Source organism: Schistocerca cancellata, chromosome 11 (genome assembly GCF_023864275.1).
Source record: "Schistocerca cancellata isolate TAMUIC-IGC-003103 chromosome 11, iqSchCanc2.1, whole genome shotgun sequence".
In the NCBI taxonomy this organism is placed as follows: domain Eukaryota; kingdom Metazoa; phylum Arthropoda; class Insecta; order Orthoptera; family Acrididae; genus Schistocerca; species Schistocerca cancellata.
In genome coordinates, this window is record NC_064636.1 from 66744719 (window position 1) to 66766759 (window position 22041).

A 22041-nucleotide genomic window follows, 5' to 3' on the forward strand; every position below is an offset into this window, starting at 1 on the left:
ACAAGAACTCTCCAGTAAATTTGCACTCTTTATTGCCTATTAGCTAATAAGAAAATTTGCACTCCTTATTGCTTATTAGCTAGTAAATTGCTGTTTTGTGTGACATAAAATTAAATATAGGATACATAAAACCAATAAAACCAAGAAATAAGCTAGGAAGTACACATTTATTCAATCCTTAGCTCGTAGCATTTTTTTCTCTCTAATCTTGCTCCAGCTTCACATGGCGTGCTTTCCTTCCTGCGAAAGAATCTATTACCTCAAAGTTCGTCAAACGTTTTGCTACATGAAAAATCGAAATGTCGCTAGCTAATACTGAAAAAGCTTTTAACACAAATAATACCCAAGGCTGGTGTGGCTTCTCGATCTGATTACGTCTATTTTGTCATTGTCTGCTAGATAACACAAAATAGGCCTTTCTAATATTGCAGAAATTTTGTAACACACATCAAATAAACGTGACTGTTTTGGCACAGATGGCCATTTTTATAACACGACAGAATATGGCTCAAATGGCTCTGAGCACTATGCGACTTTAACTTCTGAGGTCATCAGTCGCCTAGAACTTAGAACTACTTAAACCTAACTAAACTAAGGACATCACATCCATGCCCGAGGCAGGATTGGAACCTGCGACCGTAGCGGGCGCTCGGTTCCAGACTGTAGCGCCTAGAACCGCACGGCCATTCCGCCGGCACGACAAAGTATAATTCACAAAGTACCAATTTCACATGGCTATTAGGCCTACTACAAGCAAAAAGCTTCATGTTAGGAAATAGTTTCACATTTTATTTATAGGCTCCAGATTATCAAGCACGAGACCGAAAAGTAGTATTACGAAGTTTTTATATAAATCTGGATTCGTCTTATTCTTCTAAAATCGTGTGATGTCCCCGTTTCTTCTCCTCCCACGTTCTAACAAACAATCCTGTCATCACCAATTCTGTAGCTATTCTTGCCATTCTCAAAATTTGTTCGCCGATTAACTCCACTAACCCTGCCAGAATCAAATGTTTAGTTATCCCGCGATTATTTTCCAGTTAGGCGTTTTACATTTTCCGCGTTACTTCCAGAATAGAACTTAAGCGGCGCTAGCTGGGGACTGTACAACGGTCCTTACTGGTATAGCGATCTGGCCAAAAAATTTCTGTCCAAATTTCATTTTCATGGATACACCGAGAAGATAATACGTAATATTTCTCGTCTGTTATTCCTGCCAGTCGTTTATTTCCATTCTGGTACTCTGAATCTATGGATTTCGCAAGTAATTGTAACAACGCTGATCATTCGCAAACCCAATCAACCACATAATCAGACAGCGATTGGCATCCATCCCTTGGGCTTTACTCCGTTCAGCTCGTATAGCCCCATCCCCTGTTGTCTGTGGAAAGTTTATTTCTAGATGCGACGAGGATTCTACTGACAGAGACATCACGTACACTATGCACACATTCAAAAATCAACTTATGACTCATTCATAAATCAATTTAAAAGGTATTCAAAAATGTTCAAAGACCAACAGGGACGCGTTTCAAAATCATATGAATAATCTAGAGACCAACGAGAGCTAGATGCTAGGCGTTTCGTGAAAAGTTTTTCTTGCTCAGGTCTATGAATTTGGCGCCCCCTTTTCCCGGTAGCATCTAGCTGCTTGCTGCGACTGCCTGCACAGCCAACAGCCACATTCCTGTAGCCAGAAGCGGGAGAATCTACTAGTCGAACTGCGCATGCGCAAGAGCCCGCGCGTAACTGCTAAAGCAAATGGAATGTAAACAGTTGCGACTTCAGGCTCATTGGAGGCAATTTGTTGTTATGAAGCACTGCATAGTCTTCCTAAAGCCTTTGACACATTTTCAATTGGCAGACGCTTGCATGCGAACTGTGTGCCGTCGTTCTAGATGGCGCATTTCCTTTGCAATTTAAGTTATTTTCGTTTTCTTCTGTCGTTTATGTTTTATTGTTGAAGTATTATTCTGCAGTAGCGGGATACAGTAATATCCTTTGTCAGAGTATCGGTTCTTATCAGTCAAAAGTACAAAAATTTAACTGAAAACTGCAACAATGAAAAATTCCCGGAATTCTAAAAAATTCCCGGATTTTTCCCGGATCTCCCGGTTGTCACGGGTAGTATACACCCTGAAAGAGCATTTTCCTACCACGCGTGTTTATGTGCCACGCCCACTTTTGTCATCCACTGTCAACTAAGCCATATGGAGATGCCATTATTAGCAAAATGTGTAGGCCATGTTCAAAAACGTTTGGGAACAAGGTTGAGAAAACTGTTGATACGAGTGGAAAAAGAAGATGGAAAATTGTTGACTGGACACGGTCGGTTAACTAAAACTGAAATAGAAAACTTGCAGGTATATACTGTGGGCAGGCAATTTGGACAAATAAAGAAAATCTGGAGGCAATGAAGAGAGATGTCCTCTACTGACAATAGGCCATGTCATGGATTGTGTCCATCAGGAGAAACTTTGTGGTGCAAATACAATAGGGTTTAGGCAACTGGAGAATCTTATTCTCACCAGCATTCTCTTCCTGCTGCTTTTATTACAGCAATTAAACCTATTTTCAGAGAACTGGCTCACCCTGAACTTCTAAGGAAATGTCTGCGTGGGCAGACACAGAACCCAAATGAATGTTTCGACAGCATAATTTGGAACCGCCTTCCTAAAGCTGTATTTGTAGGCATGCATACAATGAAACTACGAGTCCATGATGTTGTTATTACTCTCAATTGTGGTAATATTGGAAAGTGTTGGGTACCGAAAAAGCTGGGAATTAACCCTGGTGAAAATATGATCACTGGGCTGCAACATTGCAATAAAACGAGGATAGCCGATACAGACAGGTCTGCATCTAATATGGCCTTTCTTAGAAAGCAAGACAAACATCCAGGAAGGTGAAAAATAAAATCTGGAAGACCTGCTAGAGGCCAAAGAAGGGCCATCATATGCAGCAGCAGTTCAGTTTTAATTAACTGTAAGTAACAAATTTCAAAAGGTTTTTCTTTTAACTCAATTTCCCTCAAACTAAAATTATCAATACATTTGCCCCATTATGTCAGAAACTATCATAGATAACTGAGTGACATTTCCACAGACTCTATCTAACATAAAAGGCCACCTCTGGTACTCGATTCATTAATACTCCATTAGGAAGTTCACAAAATATTTCCTGCAGAAAAAGGTAATATTTTTGTTAATAAATTTAAAAAAGTATTTCTTAAAAAATGTAAAATGGATCAAGTAGATTTTAGTACAGTTGGATCTATTAGCATCATGTAACGTACAGTAAAAATATTACGGACCTGCATCAAAATTTTTTTTTTCAGAAATGAGTCAAATACTTGCCTAAATTAACGTGGGTTAGATAGGCAGGGCGTGGTCCCCTTAAGGCATTATAGGTAACGGAGTTCAGCAAATTGCACGCAAAGAGATGAGTAGTGCTCCGTACAAAAAATACTGAGATGTTTTTATCTACCATAACGTGGAAGTACACAGGCTCGAAGTTTACAGGGTGTAACGAAAACAATCATCCTACTTGCCATGTCTATATTTCCGAAACGGTTGCACACGTACAATGAATCTTGTTTCTTGGTGAACGGGAAACTCGAAAAGTTTTTCCATACCTTTCCATAGGTGTTCAATATGCCTTCTTGAGATGCACGTCATACATCAATGCGCTATGCAAATTGTTCCCACACTGCTGCGACTATGTCTCGAGTTGCCGCTTCCACAGCTGCTGTTATGCAATGTCTCACTTCTTTCATTGTTATTGGTAACGGAGGCACATAAACATGTCTTTTGTAAGCCCCCCCCACCCACAAAAAAAAAAAAAATTATCACATACGGTGAGGTCCGGAGACCTTGGGAGGCCAGTAAAGCAAGGCTGAATCATGTGGGGAGCGAATCCATCAGTCAGTGAACCTCAGATTTAGAAATCACCTTCACGAAGAGCTTGCAGCAGCTGACTTGTGTGGTTTCTCGCGTAGACGTCGGCGCAACAAACGCCAGACGTACATCGGGGCCACATTTTGCTGTCGAGCTGCACGGCGAACGGATTTCTGCGGACTCCTTGTGAAGCTATGGCGGATGAGTTAGACGTCCTTGTCAAAGACTTCGGGGACGATCCGGCGATTTGCTGCGACACAAACAACCTGTTCCTCGGAATTGTTCACGGCATCGTCTAACGCTCTGTGCTGTGGGAGGATCCACAACATTGCTAGTACGGAAGACACGCTGAACCGGTATTACTGACCCCCACTGTGCAAAACGCAGAACACGAAACGCTTTCTGTTATCCGGACACTATTTTTATTTGAACTGAAGTCGGCGCACACTGCTACCACCTGGCGGGAACCATGTAAAACTACGAGTTTGCTCTTTGCAACAGTACGTTGTTCACACACACACACATCTCAAATAACATAATAGTTACGATTTTTAAAATCGGACGATACTTTTTGATACGCGCCGTATATTAATGCCAATCGTTAGCTTATGAAAGGAAAGTACAGTGCTATAATGCAAGTCAATGTTTAGAGTAAAACTTGCCGCAAAAACAGAAGCAATTAATATACAGTCGCTTCCGGCAATAAGTCCTAACATACTGCGAAGCGGCTTCATTCTTGCACGTTAAACAGCCACTGAGAAGCATTCGTACATATTAGACGAGATTTGAGTTCTCTGTAATTTCATACCCGTTTCATGACAAACGTTACATTTAACGGTACGAACACTGTCCAGTTTATCTTAAATTGATTTAACAACAGAAAGCTGAATGTCAAACACACAAATACAGTGCTTTACTCGGCAGTTCCTCATTGAAGACACAGAAAATATTTTATTTACCGCGTGAGTTTCCTTCTGCGTGTCTTCACAGAAGGGAACGTCTAGAGTGGAGCTGTCAACACGCCACCTAGACGTAGAACAGTGGGCCAATGTTCTTTCCACACACGAGTCCCGACTTGGTGGAGAGAGATTCTCGGCGGATTCGCATGTGGGGGGCACGTGGGACACGGCGCTGGGGCCCAAACCTTGCGGAGAGAGATCCCTGGCGGTGTGGCCAGGGACTGTGTCGACCATTCCAGCACCTCTTCAGGAACTCGTGCGGGTGAACCAGCACGGCTTAACTGCTGTGAGGAGAGCTCGGAATCTCAGGCGCGGCTGCTGCGAGCTGCGGTGTGCCCAGACTGTCTCGATGAGCGATGACGGCCGACCTCTCTGAGCACACGCGGTTGGTGTTCCTCACGGAAACTGAAGATGCTGCACGCGTGCCGCGGCCAGTTCGCTCTCCCGACTCGAGTCTGGGACGCAATAAGGAAACAGGCTGCGTCCACTGGCCACTCTGGGAGACTCGGGAGCAGCTCTGCAGGCAGAAAGGGCGTTGTCGCCTCAACACGAGATTGGTGACGTCATTCACAGCTGTTCGTCGTTGTGAGGCCCGTATTTGCGCCACAGGAGGTCACACGCCCTACTGAGCACGCTAACCAGTTGTCAGAATGTGAGCAAATCTGTCAAGTTGGTCGAAACGAAAATCATTTGTGTCTACTATGCATGTTGCAGTTGACTACGTCCTGCGTTCTTTACACTGTTTCCATTTTACTGTCTTTTTTACAGTTTTGTGGCAAAATAAACGCAGCCTTGAAAACTTCCGTTCCTTGCTTTGATTTCGGACACCAGTGAAGATGTTGAATAACGTTTACAATGATCCCTCTTACTTGCGACACATACAATGAGGTAGAGGCGATGGACATAAAAGTTGAGGCGCAGGACTACCAAACATGCACTCTCACATGGAAACAATGGTTTCTACTTCAAGTATACCTGTTCTTGAAACAAAATTTCACCCAGCAAACAAGCGTAAGTTCGCACGAAGCAATAAAAGATATTGTAAATCGGAATGGTATGTGGCTTATCGGTGGCTACATTGCAAAGAAAAGAGTGGTCTGCTATGACTGCATTCGGTACATCCACTTAGTGAAGAATAGAAGACCCAAGAGACAGCTTTTCTTGAAGAACTTCTCTGTAACTGGGAAAATCCGTAGAAAAATTCAAGATACGAGAAGAGTCTTTTCCACCGAGGGTCTCGAGCAATTACTCGGCAACATGAAAACAGGACACCTGTTACTGGTCGTGTCAGATGTCTGCTGACCGATCAGGATGAAGCTAGAACCGCTCTGCTAGTAATTATCAGCTCACTCAAGTTCCTGGGTCGAATGGGAAACACACAGAGGTCTTGAAACAGTCTCTGGGAAACTTCACGACATTTCTTGATAAGAAGAATGATGTGCCAGAACTGAAGATATTTCTGAAAACGTCATAACCCTTGGTTGCCGCCGGCGGTACAAAACGAAGTAGTTGAAATTATGGCTCACACGATCCAGCGAGGAAATGTGCAGCAAATAAAAAATTCGCCTTTCTACACAATTAGAACATTCAACGACGAACTTGGCTGGCACTCTTCGTGTACATAGTGTTGATCCTGAGACGCTTGAAAAAAAAACTTTTTCTGGGGTTATGCAGTCCGTCGGACTCCAAGGCAAAAACGCTGGTAACTACGATTAAAGACATCCTTTTAGGGCTGTCACTAAAATTGAGTTTTTACGCGCCCACTGCTTCGATTGTACAGCTAATATGTCTGGGCGGAACAAGGGGTGAAGAAAACCCTTCAAGACCGGCCAAAGCGTTGTTACATCCACTGCAGCATTCATTGTTTCAAGAAGTTGTCATCCATTGTGTCATGTACCGGTAACTGTGAAAGACGCCTCAAATACAATTCTAAAATCAGCAAAACCGAAAGACGTGTATGCACATGTTGTCAACGCAAATTTTTCACATATTTGAGGGAAAACTATCAGCGAGTCCAGAAGACAGTGACCGAAATATTGAATGTACCGAGCTCACTTAAGAGACAAAAGATCAGTCCTGCGGGGCTATGCGAAGCGGCCCGAAGAGTTTGAAACTATTTTTTATATACACAATGATCAAAAGCATCCGGACACACCCAAAACATACGTTGTTCATGTTAGGCGCACTGTGCTGCCACCTACCGCCAGGTACTCCGTATCAGCGACCTCAGTCGTCATCAGACATTGTGAGAGCAGAATGCGCGCTCCGAGGAGCTCACGGACTTCGAACGTGGTCAGGTGATTGGTTACCACTTGTCTCATACGTCTGCACGCGAGATTTCTACACTCCCTGGGTCCACTGTTTCCGGTGCGATAGTGAAGTGGAAACGTGAAGGGACAGACAGCACAAAAGCGTACAGGCCGACCTCTTCTGTCGACTGACAGACCGCCGACAGTTGTAGAGGGTCATAATGTGTAACAGGCAGACATCTATCAGACCATCACAAAGGAATTCCGAACTGCATCAGGATCCACTGCAAGTACTATGACAGGCGGGAGGTGAGAAAACTAGGATTTCACGGTCGAGCTGCTGCTCATAGGCCACGCATGACACCGGTAAATGCTAAACGACGCCTCGCTTGGTGTTAACGAGTGTAAACATTGGACGATTTAACAGGGGTAAAACGTTGTGCGGAGTGACGAATCACGGTACACAATGAGGCGTTCCGATAGCAGGGTGTGGGTATGGCGAACGCCCGGTGAACGTCATCTGCCAGCGTGTGTAGTGCCGACAGTGAAATTCGGAGGCGGTGGTGTTGTTGTGCGGTCGTGTTTCTCATGGAGGGGGCTCGCACCCCTTGTTTTGCGTGGCACTATCACAGAACACCCCTACATTGTCTTTTGAGCACCTTCTTGCCTCCCACTATTGAAGGGCAATTCGGGGATGGCGATTGCATCTTTCAACACGATCGAACACGGCCGGTGGCGGAGATGTTACACGACAATAACATCCCTGTTATGGACTGGCCTGCACAGAGTCCTGACCTGAATCCTACAGCACACCTCTGGGACGTTTTGGAACGCCGACTTCGTGCCAGGCCTCACCGACCCACATCGATACACCTCTTCAGTGCAGCACTCCGTGAAGAATGGGCAACCATTCCCCAAAAAACCTTCTAGCACCTGACTGAACTTATAGCTACGGGAGTGGAAGCTGTCATCAAGGCTAAGGGTGAGCCAACACTACACTGCATTCCACCATTACCGATGGAGGACCCCACGAACTTTGAAGTCCTTTTCAGGCAGGTGTCAAGGTATTTTTAATCACGCTGTGTAACAGTAGCAACTGAAGCGTCTGGATTGTGTGAGAACTGGTCAGATCCCAACGGAATACAAATTTTAATGCGGCCAGAGTGAAACATTTTGTCGAGGTTCTGAAACTGGCTCCTGCAAGTCCAACTACAGAACCATATGACATGCCGTTAGAGAAATCCAAAAATTATTCTAAAGACCAAAATATGAAACACACAAATATCTCGCAGCCAAGAAAAATTCCGGCGAAATTGCAACACACAGAAACACCATCTGTTCCCAAAAAATTGTCTTCAGAACGAAATTTTAGAAATTCTTGATCTCATTCTGAAAAAATTATCGAGGGGCAACCAAGAGGATTTAGAGAGACTATCCCATCTTGAAGCGATGGTTATTAAGTTCTCCCAAAGATGTCCAGTCCACTATATACACGACGTTTGGGAATATTGCTTTGAGTAAATACAACAGACTTCAAACTGGACAGGTTTTCTGCACAGCTCGAAATGAGGCGAACCATTGCGACTGGTATACAACCATGTAACGTACCCTCTATTGGAAGAAAACTTATCGCTGAACCTGTTAGGGTTAAACAACTCCTCCAGGAAGTTATTTGCCTCATCATTCTGGTTCTGACAGTTCCAGTACCGTCATCATCATCAGAGGTCATACAGCGCTTTGATACGATTTAAAACTTGCTTCAGATCAGCGATAACTCACCCCTTTACTCGTCTTCCATATTCATCAAGACACGACTGGAAAAATTAATCTTGTCTATGTCATGAAAAAATTTGTTTCCAGAACCGTAGAAAGGAAAGCTACATTTGGAAATTGTACCTAAATATTTGTAGTCTAAATAAAAACAAAACAAATGCCCTCATTTCAAATTACGTTTTTCTTTTTCTATTATGATGTGATGCTCAGTATCTCTAAAATAGTAACACTAATCAAAGATTTCTCTACACGATTGTTATCCACGTCTACAATATAATAAATAGGTATTCCTTTTCGTAAATGGTCTAAAAACAAAGTTGGACCAATGTCTTTCCAGATAAACGCCTTATAAAAATTAATGCAACGAGACAATTTTACAGAGGACTAACCTTAAAATCTCGTCCATATTATTATTATTATTATTATTATTAACGAGTTGTTTCTGTAGACGAGCGCTGCGTAGCTAACACCTTCCCAGACGGTCGGTATCTATGTATTCTTAACGGTTTGGCTGAAAGACGAAATCAGCAAATGGGGTTTGCTTGATCTCCCCCTCCCCCCCTGCCAAAGAATTTGTTGGTGCGCCACTAAGTGAGTCGTTCTATTAAACAGCCTTGACGCCACATCAAGTCTTCTCTTCCGCGGTTTCCTTTATTTATTTATTTATTTATTTTTGTCTTCACAATACAGCGGACCACGCGAGCAGAACCGTTGTTCCAGCTCCACGTACTGGAAACCCTGTCTCAGGCTCGTACCGCGTGCCTGGAGTGCATGGAAGCGTAGGTGGTTACCGTTTTACAGTATCTATGTCCATTAAAATGTACCACGAACTTCATTTCGTAGAGTACAATTCAATAAGCAATGACTCCGAAACAAGCTACCTAAACTTCGCGAAAACTGAATATAATCTGGCTTCTGTTCGGACTGCTGTTTTCGGCCAATCACAGCACAGGACAACTGTTGCCACGAGAAGAGGCACTGACGCCACACTATTTGTTAATGTCGGGAAAATTCTCCGTACAACTTCGTGTGCGTTATGTGGGTAACAATTAAATTTCCATCCCGACGACGAATTTATTACCGTCTATTCATTTACATGCTGATCAGTGAACGTTCTCATCTCAATTCTGGCCTCCATATAACACTACACATTTGCAGCCGAAGATCCTACGGTCAGAAACATCTAAGGAACGAGTAGTAAAGATATTGTTCTCCGGCTTAGACAGAAAACACATTAAACTGCACATTATTATCGATGCACGAATTTCGTGAAATATTCAAAAACATGGTACCTGTTAATACTACTAGCCATCTCGTTTGACTGATGACCAAAACGCCAGATAAACCACTCCTAAAATGCAGTATGCGTGAAATATCTGTAGCAACAAAAAGTAATTTATTCCCCCTAATAAGACATTCATATGCTTCGCAAAGTAACAACTCCCCTTTCAGTCTAAGCTACAGAAACATATGAGCCCAACGTGCCAAGCAACAGTCTAGGAGGAAAATAAATGTGTTCTGTCTGTTGAGGACGTCCCGTGAAATTACGACGCAGGTCAAAGTAAATATCTGGCATCGGCAGGGCACTCATGGGAGAATTCTTTTGTCGTTCTAACGTGTGCTGAAGTTACCTTGCATTTTAGGTTTTAATTCGGAAGGTACGATACACAGGGTGAGTCAGGAGGAAAGATACCTGTTTTGGCGGGTGATGGCATTAGTGATCCTGAATAAAAAACTTGATGTGGATATATGGCCTATTCCTAATGATTTCCGAGATAGACCGAAAGCGTCCTGTACCAAACCGCTCGTCCAACTTCATCTGTGTTACTGTGGTACGTTGTAAAAAGACAATAATACAGAACGTAAATAGAAATGTACCTTAAGTGTTCTATCAGGTAGGAAAACTGCCTCAAACTGGCCAACAAAAAGCTACAGCGCACGCGCGAGATTTTCAATATTCTCGCGATGTCTCCGCGCAAACTGTTAAGTCCTAGACAAAAAATAAGTAGTACCTTTTTTGTAGCAAATTTAATTTAGTTTAATTGTGTACTAAGACACGTTTTCATTGGAGTGTGCGGTTTTCGAGAAAAACGTAGAGAAGTAATATTAAACGTATCTCCGAAACCATTCGCAATGTGGCACATGTCCACATGAAGTTGTTTGTTCAGTATCACTTATACTACCGCATCTGAAAGCATGTACCTTTCCTCCTCACTCGCCCTGTATGTGGCAAAGTGCCTTAATTACACTGCAAATGTGGACATCAGGCGCTGCTGCATAGCAATCCGTTGCCCATTCACATCCAATGGATTACCCGTCTCCAACCATACCGTCTTACTCCAACCTAACCGAGACCACCTGTGCTACAGACCTGTCTATCAGCGTAACCAGGGACGTAGAGAGGAGGTTATATCACTCCTTGATCCTGAACGTTTGTCTACTGTTCCCATTCCTACTTTTTCGTTTACTTCAACAAAAAACGTTAAAATTACTCTTTGCATATCAGTGATATAAACCGTACTGCTTGCTCTACGTAATAGCAATACACTTTATATTGTAGGCAACTACAGCTATAAGAATGTATTTTCGTTAAAACCGCAGCAGCAGTTGATTAATCCTTTATTTAATCGAATGAAGTGTTACTCAACAACTCCTGTGGCTTTGTTTAACAAGAATATATATGTGAATCCTCAGTTTCTACCAAGCGACAATTGTGTCGTAAAGACATTTAAAAAATTTGGAACGAGAAATGTATCTCGCGACGAAGTAAATGTACAGGAACGTCGTGTATCATCGAGCGCAAAGACGGCGTAAAATTTTATAGTAAATATTAAATTTAATCTTCGTATCAAGGAGTAAACTCCTTAAATGTAAACTTCTATGCAATTAATACGGGAAAATAACGATCCTTGATTATTGTTGTAATAGGTAGAAGACATACTGTACCACGTAAGTTAGATGTTGCTAATGTTGTACGTTAAAGTTTAAATGTGCGTTATTTCGATGTACAGTGAGCCCTCATGTTCCTTGCATCCAATTAATTTTTCTTAAGACGTTTACAGCTCCACAATTTTAGCGGCCTCTGCTTCAACAGACGCATTTCAGAAAATACATTTAGGGCGACCGGTTTTAGAAAAAAAGTTTTAATATTGGTGCTAAATGTGCGGTATTTTTTCCACTCATTCAAATACTTTCTTAGAAAAAGGAGTGCTGTGTGATAAGTATAAGCCACAGTCAGTCTGAAGATACACGATTATTAGCCTACGTGAATGCAGTACTAAACCCATAACGGCGAACATTTTGAGGTGAACGTAAGAATTCATTGATTTCTGCATATACACAAATACGCTAAAGACGAAATGTAGCACAACCTTATCTGACTACCCAACAGGCGGAATTGTCGCCGAAAACATTACTCCACAAAAGTAAAAATATCAACTTGCTGTTTGCTAATACAGGACAGGGAGAAACAAGCTATTAGAATCGTTGGACTAAATAATTGTCAGGCTCAAGTGCTGTATTCGGCTGCTTTCGTAAAGCTGAGGGCTTGCGAAATATCCGATTCAGTGCCGCACGACCGCATTGTCAAAAGGCGTCTCACATAGTTTAATGTCGCGCGACTAATATAGTATCATACTGTCCCATGTTCTATAATATAGTATCATACTGTCCCATGTTCTACGCAGCGAGCAAACAGAACGTAGTTCTTTAATCCGAGAGTGGATTAAGTTCTGTCCTAGCATCGCACCTGCTGAAGATAGAAGGAAAACCTTTTATTTCACGACAAAATCTGTGTCCCACCATTCCGTTATATTATTCCCCACCTATAAGCGTGGCAGTTGTTTTATGCATCAGACGTAACGAGTACAAACCAATATTTCGAGAAAACAATTCAACAAAATGGCGCGATAACGAAAAAAAAATCTAGTCCGTCACTGCTTTTCATTCATTCCTACAGTCAGTAAAACAGCAGATTTAACTGGAATTTCGATAGCGCTTTAAAATAACAAGATTTTTAATACGAAATTCGCTAGTATTTTGAGAGCATAGAAATCTTCATAGTTTGCTTTACACGCAATAGCCTCGATGGAGAACACTGAGAGCGCACAACTACCACAGCTTTGCAAAAACAAAAAAGAAAATAATCCAACATAGCGGGAACGAATGGAAATGGTCACCTTTACCTTATTAACGATATCCGTGCGGTAGAAGTTATCAACTCGGAAGCTGCAGCACAAAATGCGGACGCACGCCTTCACACTGGAAACAGCTCGATACAAATGCGGCAGACAACAGAAGGCGCAGGGACTGCCACGCTACCAGTGCTGCCAACTGCTGAGAGGGCGGCAGGTACCAACTGTAGCCAGCCTCTCACAGGGGGCTGTGGTCTGCTCACGCAGTACCGGCTCTGGAATTTCTGTAACAATGAGACGTTAAAAAGAATAAACAGAGTAATACGTCTCCATTGTGTCACACAACCATGAAGTACATTATAATGGCGATAGGACTTCTGATAGCTTTTTGTATAAAATTATGAGTATAGAACAGAGAAGAAATATGAGGTGTAAAAATATTTTTTGTCTGTCATCTCGTTCTGGGAAACGAACGATATGTTAATATTCACTTTAATTGCTCCAAAGAAAATATAAAACCTACTTTTAACAGTCCTACACACAGCTAATAAACACACTCTTCATAAACCCATCTGCCGGTACCGCATCTGGTTCGCCCTGTAAACAGTATCAAATCTGTTCTGGAAGTGCGATTACCGATGCCGATTTTGTTACTGTATTTTAAAGGTAAAAAGCAACACAACGGCATTCCACCATTTTACCGTTTTAAGCACATTCGGTTTATCAGAGATTAAGTATGTAACTCCTGAGAATGCGGTCAGCACCTTTGTCCCGTCACGTCTGGCATGTGTAACGGTGCTGGATGACAAAACCTCGCTCAACCAGCACTGCTCAAGTTATATAAGTTGCAGGTACGTCACTGAATGACTTACAAACGTAATGACATTGTTTTGAATTCCAGCACATTTAACTGAACTAGCAGATCGTAGTAACGAAGAAGACGAATTTATTTTTCCATCAATTCTCCTTGCCCTGCAGCCCACAGAGCTTTGTCGCTGCCTCAAGCGACTGACTGTTGCTGCTAGCGCTCCGGAATGTCGGCAGTTTAACTTCCTCGCGATCAATGGCCGTTTTATGAAGTAAATGAAAATAGGAAAAAATGATGATAAAGATACAAACAGCATTGAGACTTTACATACAGCATGGTAATAAGCAAGTAAACTTGTAAACGATAAATTATGTCGGTGGGGCACACAAAATTGTGATTAGGTTGCGTAAGGTCACATTTAGAGGTATGGCTCCACAGACAAATTCGCAAAAGTTATCTTTATTCCCAAATGAGGTTACGTATTGTATACTTTACTGTAAAACGACACTGACTTCCACTAACCACTTGTGGCGTCATGTTTGCATAACACTCCCACCTTCCTACAGCAAAGAGTTGTGTGCTCTATTACGCAATCTGTCGGCATATAAAAACAGCTCATTATTTTGGCAGTAGTCACGGACGGGATATAAAAACTTGTCATATCCTGGCTTCTTAATTAACACGTCAGCATTCACATGTGTTACTTAAGCGTCGACCAGCGGTTTGTTCACATGCCGTGATAATGATTTATTATTGGGAAACAGCGGCTAGAGCTCGTATGCAGACGTGGAAAGCGTATCGCAAAAGTCGTCGTTCATTCCAGCAGAAACTACCCGCCTTATTCGTCGCTAGAAAATGATACTTACTGATGTAAGCGGCAGTAATTTTTCTCTCTGCAAAGTTAAATGTTTCCTCAGCTCTTCATTGTATTTACATTTTTCCTCAGTTCAAGGGTTTTCAGTTCTTTAGCAATGCATAAACGAACAATTAATAAGACGTGCAATTTATAAAACGCCGTTAAAACAGCACTGTGCCGCAAAATTCCGTTACACTGCAAAAGGAATATTTCGCAGCGACATTCTTGTGACACACGCTTTCGGCGTTCTTGCCGCGTTAAACGTGAATAACGATTCAAGATCCGGACGAAACTCTCAGCCGTCTCTTTCTGGACCAGCTGGCTGCAGCCGTGCTGCCAAAGAGGGTGTCGACGTCTGCGACGCTGCTTCCACCATGTTTGAAACGTAAACAAGTCTTGGAAACGACTGTAGACTGTTAAGGCTAAGACAATGGCCGTCAAACCAACATTGGAGGCGAATTTGCTTACGGAGAAAGCTACTTATGAAATTTAACATATATTTTAAAACCGACAGAGCTTGGTCTGTTATTAGCCCCACTAAGAAAATACATTTAGCACTCGAAAAGTTTCCTCGTTTTAGGAAGTTAAGAATTTCAAGCGCGCACTTTTTGTTTGCGTCTAGCATCAACACACTGTAAGAACACCTCAGTGGTGTATACATAACCGTTTGCAACTCTGCGGCTTACATGTAATTTTTGTCGCCTTATTTGTGTTTTACAAGCTGACTGCTTGGCATGTTTTCCTTATTACGGCTTCTTGCATTGCCAAGTGGTGCTGCGGCCCTTTACATATTCCGTCCTCATATTAATACGCTGTTATAATTGTCTTGCTGATAATGGAAATGAAAAAGTTGTTATTTTATCTCGTATTATCAAGACCTTCGTATTTCTGCAATTTCTTTGCGACAGTGCCTGATTAACTAAAGATCACGGAAGGCGTGTCTTGCTGCTACACTATGATGACGTCGTGAACATCGACACTCGCATCTCCTTCATCACGAACGGCTCTGCACTGCCACAAATGCTACCCCTGTAATCGAGAAAGCCTGGCCTTACATTCTTCTTATTAGAATATAACTACCCTAAAAAGATCCGTGCTTATCTGAAGAGAAGAATTTTTGCCCACTTAATACGTCTCATTGTTTCGAGTATCGTTATTCATCCACTTTGAAAGCGATCGTGTGTAGCTCACCGGGCATCAGTCGAGAAACTTGGATTTTTTATAGCTTTGTTTTCTCCTCGATAAACGGATCACGTGTGATGTTTTCACAACATGCTAATAACATTTCTGTAGCGTCTTCCATCTCGAAATTCTACAGTAGTGTGTTTGACATTCTTGCTATATAATAAAACAGTCCCGCAATTTGTTTGATGACCACGAAAAACGATAGAAACCATTTCTATTTCATCTTATAAAGTGTGCTATACTTCGCAAAGTTGTTCCACAATTCGGTGCGACAAGTATGTTTACATACTGTCTCGAAATCATTGCTCAGTGTGAGTGAAAGACATCTGCGAGACGCTACGATACAATTGATCTCTAGTATTCGAATTTCCGATTACAGTGATATACGTACGTAGGGAAGCGTATCTGGCCCTCAGTCAGTTTCTGTGAAGGTCGAATAGTGTGACTACAGGGGGATGTCTCTGCAAACCGATCAGCCAGTGGCAATTCTGCACTCAGGTGGGAATGTCTCTTTACTCGATGAGAAGGTTGGTCGCCACCCCTGAACTCCTGAGGTTTTTCTGTGACATATGCTTCCAGCACTTCTTTCCGCAACGAACGTTCTCCTGGTCGCTTAATGAGACCTTCTTCTTCATGTGCCGTCTCCTCTAAGAAGGTTGGCTGTCATCATGGCAATTTCTGATCTTGATTTGGCTGATCTAAGGAGTTCTGACGTTGAACAGTTGTACCAATTTTTTAAATTGTCAATCCAGGATGTCCGTCTTCTACCCCTCGTTCTCTTCCCACAAATTTTCCCTTCTAGTATTATTTGCAATATTTTGTAATTTACTCCCCTAATAACATGGCCTAAATATTGTAGCTTCCTTACTTTAATAGTTTTAATTAATTCTTTTTCCTTTCCCATTCTTCTTAGGACATCTTGATTAGTAATCCTCGACATCCAACTAATTCTAAGTATTCTTCTATATGCCCACATTTCAAAAGCTTCTAAACTGTTCATGTCCTTTTTCAATGTCCACGCTTCCATTCCGTATAATAATTTTGAGAATACATAGCATCTTAGCAACCTCATTTTTGTGTTTAAACAAATGTCTCTCGAACAGAATGCATTTTTCATCTTATTAAAGATACTTCTGGCCTGTCCTATTCTCGATTTAATTTCTTCTGAGCTTTCAATCTCCTCATTTACAATTGTTCCGAGATATTTAAATTTACGTACTTGATCGACTCTTTCACTATTGATTGTAAGATTTTCTTGTTGGTGTGTTTTAGATATCACCATGAACTTAGTCTTGCTTACGTTAAGAGTCAAGCCAAATTCTTCACTTTTTTCTGCGACTTTGTCAAGAAGTAATTGTAGATCTTTGAGGTTTCCAGCTAGTAGTGCAGTGTCATCAGCAAACCTAACATTGTTAATGTTTAGCCCATTCACTTTAATGCCAGCTATTTCATCTGATAGAGCTGCCTGGAATATGTCTTCTGAATACATATTAAACAATAAGGGTGAGAGAACGCAACCTTGTCTCACACCCCTCTTTATTTCTATATCATTCGATAACTCATTTTCTACCTTCACGGTTGCGGTTTGATTGTAGTAGAGGTTATATATAATGCGGATGTCTTTCTTATCAAGTGTTTTCTTTTCTAACAATTCTATGAGATGATCATGACGAACTTTGTCAAATGCTTTATTATAATCCAGGAAGCACACATGAGACCATGCGTGTAAAAATCATGAAGATCGGGACGTCTGTTGACCCTAGTGGAATCGACTAATGTAACAAGGTCACTTAGAGAAAAACGGTTTCCGGAATTTGCGTCACTATTTCATTACAGACAAAAGGTAAATAAGTGGACTATGGTTTGGTTCCGGTCAAGAGAGGAAATGACGGCTACTTGGTTCCATAGGTTACTGTGTCGTAGGTATATGACGAGATACAAAGAGGAGCTAATATGACCCTAGTCATCAGTCTCTCAGACATCACTTCCACATCGCAAACGCTATAAAATTATTTCGCCTTTACTCCCGATTATAGGAGCGATGTGATCAACCCAATTAAATTTTCGCTTCATTTTCACTGCTTAGACAGCTGACCAAAGGCGCGGAGTCTTTCCTGTCATTAACACCGACGCTGTAGGCTCTCAGATGTCGCCGCATCGTAGCGGGACCGACACCCTTGTCACGACACTCACTTCTTTACTAGAGGACTTTTTGCAATCAACAAACGTATTTTACGTCTTACTTCGTGGCGGCTTTGTTAAATGTATCGCATTTCCTTTTACATAGCTTCCGTCTACTGAACTTTAACGTTATAAATCTCTACCAACACATTCTGTCATTTTGCTGTTTTCGACACTTTCTACCACAGACGAAATGTATTACACCTCTGAGAATTCGACAATTAGTCTGTCGTGTCACGTCTGGTAGATACAGGGCGAGGAAAAAGAACTCGACCAAAAGTGCAGGGCAGAAAGAGAGCTTCAAGTAAAGGGGTTTCGGCATTGCCAGTTGAGGTGGCTGCTGAATATTTACGGCGCTATGCCAACATGAAAACGGTGGTCATACTGAACATTTGCAACGCATACCTATGTTAATTAAGTGTTGGCTCGTTTTTCACTCATTTTGACCTTTCAAAAACATGTTCAAACATGAAACGTGGACATTTGATTATCTTCGTCTCTGAAGAAGTGCTGCATGTTACGTGAGCTAAGTACGGTACACGTGTAAGTACTGCCGTAAGTTTATATTGTTGCCATCGTGACGCTTGGTAAGTCCTAACAGCCTGTTAAGCACACATTTTCTGTAAATTACCAATCATTTGGAGCATAGACGTCCGTGTGTGACCTTTGAATTACGTCCCCGTAAGGCCGAATATACGCAGTTGCGACCCCCAGCCGCTGTACTCAAATTCCTATGTTTCACGCTGACTTTTCACCCCACACTTTTGGTGAAATTGCTTTTCCGCAACCTGTATAACGAAGCTGGATTGTGAACATCGCTCAACCAGCGGTGCTTAAATCACTCATTTTTTACGTACGCTACACAGACAGGGTGAGTCAGGAGGAAAGGTTCATGCTTTGAGGTGTGACAGTAAAAGTGATTCTGAATTCTCTCTATTCCGAATGGTTTCCGAGATAGAACACGTTTATTATCACTTTTGTACGTTTTTCCTGAATAACGCGAAAGCCGCACCCTCCAACGAAAACGTGTAGCAGTACAAAATTAAACTATACAAAACAGTTCCTATTCATTTTTTTCTCCATAACTAATGGTTTGTGCGAAGAGAGCGCCAGAACGTTGAAAAACTCGCTCGACGCGCATGCGCTGTAGTTTACGTAGTTTTTGTAGACGAATTTGAGGCCGTTTCCCGACTTGATAGGCCACAAGTGTCCCGTACCAAACTGTTCGTCTCACCTTGCTCTACAGTACTGTGGTACATTGTGAACAGTGACAATGTGTGGTACTACAGAAAACAAATGACAGTGTGTTCTACCTCGGAAACCATTCGGAGTAGTATTCAGTATCACTAATACTGTGACCCCTCAAAGCATGTGCCTTTGCTCCTGACTCATCCTGTACGTCACTGAATGGCTCCCAACCCGGTCGGCCGACTACATTCTGTTCTGCCACGTCACAGGAACGCCAGCACGCGACACTCAAAATCACGAAACCAGCGTCATACCCGCATAATTACACTGTACTAATTTTCGGGACATTTAGACGTTGACCACATTTGCACATAGTTGTAGAAGCTGAATTCCTTTCAGTTAATTGTCCTTCTCCTGCAGCCCACAGAGCTTTGTTGCTGCTGTACCCCATCATAAGAATAAACCTGATGTAAACAAACACAAACGAGATGACTGGTCAGAAGCCGTAGCACGCATACACTGGTGTTGTTACGCTCTTGGAAGTAGGTCCTACATATGTATGACGTATCTTATTAGCAAGTTACGTTAAATGAAACTTTAATATATTCAAATGTATTAACCGGCCATCGACGTGTTTGTTACTCACGCTTTAGCTGCGTAGTTTTTACTCCACAAGCCGTGTACAGTCACTGCCTCTGTACTGGTGAGCCCTGGTTGCCGCGCTGTTAGTGGCTGAGGCTGCTTCCTGTTCCGTGGTGAAACACGCGTGTGGGACACAGTTAAAAAGTGCCGAGAAATAGGCTGTTCTCTATGATTTTCATAAATTTAGAGAAACAATCGGCTTCCAAGTTTCCCAAGGGACTCTATTAGACACATACAGTTCAGTTTCAAAGTCACAGTCCTTGTCGACGTCTATGCCGGCATGGCAGCTCAGTGCGTTGCCGGCACGGTAACTCTGCGTGTTCGGTCAAAGGGTTAGCTGCCCCCTGTAATAAAAAAACTGAGTCAGTGGATCAGAGACGAACTGAAACGGTTGTCTTGCGACGTTCGCCCCGAGCAGATACAACGAACAAAATGAGATTAAAAAAAGAAAAAGTGTGTTCGGTCAGCGTCGTATCTGCCCTCTGCAACAAAAATAACTGAGTCAATGGATCAACGACGAACTTGAAAAAGCGTCGTGGAACGTCCGTCATGAAGAAATACAACAAACAAAATGAGATAAAAAAAATCGGTAACCTAGCAGATTCATAATTCCCTGTATGTCATTGTCCACGTGTTCAAGTGTCGTCCAAGTCACTTTTTTTTCTCGTTCAAGTTGAAATACGTACATCTCGTAATTTTAAAATTCATCATCATTTATTATGAATAATGCACGTCTTCTTCTTTCTAATTACGTATTACACACGAAATTCCTGTTTTCATTTCAAATACAAATTAATAATTACCAATACTCTATGAAAGACTGTTTGCAAAGTTGCTTAAAATAAGAAAACATAATTTAATTTTTAAGGCAAAAATGAAACGCCAAATACTCTTTATTTGATCTGCATTGTTTTATACCACAGTTGTAGATAAGTACCGTAGGAACACGGAAAACAACCACTTTCACAGCATCTAGCACACCATACAAATGCTGCCTTTTAACATTTTCCACTGTGCCATTACAGTATGAACCCAACAGAACTGGTCTGGAGCCAAGTTAAGAGGTCTGTCCCGAGAAGTAACAAAACACTGTTAAGCTGGCACACGTACTGGAACTAACAAACGCAGCTGTCTCACATGTCAGTGCCGAACGCTGGAGGGATCCAGAACGGCATAAAAGAAGAGGAGAAATGCGGCGCCTGGTTGGCTTCGTGGATTCTGTTGCTGATCGACTCGTCGTCAAAGTAGTGAACTTCTCGGATACGGGTGAGGAAGGAGCTGAGAGATTACCTGACGACTGACTGCAATCAATACCTTCATTAGCTTGAGTAGTCAACATTACGGTGAAATCTCTGTAGTACGCTTTTGCGTCACACAGAGCTGGCTCAGAAAAATTATCCTGTGTATGACATAGGAATTTTCATGAGACTTGTTTGTATCAGAATCCTATGTAAGGTAAGAACGAGAGCATTTTATGCTTTGCGTCTCGCCGCCTAAGAAGCCCGCGGCAGTGCCGGACTTTTGCCAGATATTATTTCATTCGTTTTAAAAATTAAGTGACATTTGAAGCTATACTGTTTCTTTGTCCGTCTCATTTTACGTCTCAACTGCAGCTGGTCTCAGCAGTGCAGGTTAGTTGGACCGATAGTTGGTCACTGCTGTCCGAGTTTAATGCGCCGGTGAAGCTGTTGTACGGCGTCATAGCTCAGTCTGTATGTGTGTGTGTGTGTGTGTGTGTGTGTGTGTGTGTGCAACACAGCATAAAACGTGTCTTTGTCATCGGACTTGACTGTACTGGACACAGCTTGGCTTCCGCTTCACGTGAAACGAAATCCAATGAGATTCGAGCAAACACAGAAGAATGCATGGCGTAATGTTTACGTCAGGTTTATTCTTATGACGAACAGAGTATAGCGCCGCGGAACGTTGGCAGTTTTAAGTCTCCCGCGAGTCGTGCCGGTTTTCTGAGCTGAATGAAATTTACACCCCAGTGTTCATCGTCGCAATGAGAGTGAATTCCCACTTGACGCGACGGCTTAATTTTTAAAATCCACCCACAGCAGAAGGCCGCGTGTCCCGCGAGGTGCGAGCCGCGTGTCCCCCCCACGTGTGGATCACACTCCTGGCCGCTGTCCAGTTCCGCCATTTTAACGCATCCGGACAGAGCTGCT

The 22041-nt window shown here is 42.3% G+C and overlaps 1 protein-coding gene across 1 annotated transcript in view; it reads right to left on the bottom strand.

The window, feature by feature from the left end:
• Positions 1 to 13289, bottom strand: part of LOC126108206 (poly [ADP-ribose] polymerase tankyrase-1-like) — a 104743-nt gene extending 91454 nt beyond the window's left edge. Inside the window, exon 1 of the mRNA XM_049913442.1 lies at positions 13062 to 13289. The gene's annotated coding sequence lies outside the window, so the exon portion shown is untranslated. The remainder of the gene's footprint in view (positions 1 to 13061) is intronic.
• Positions 13290 to 22041: the final 8752 nt, after the last annotated feature.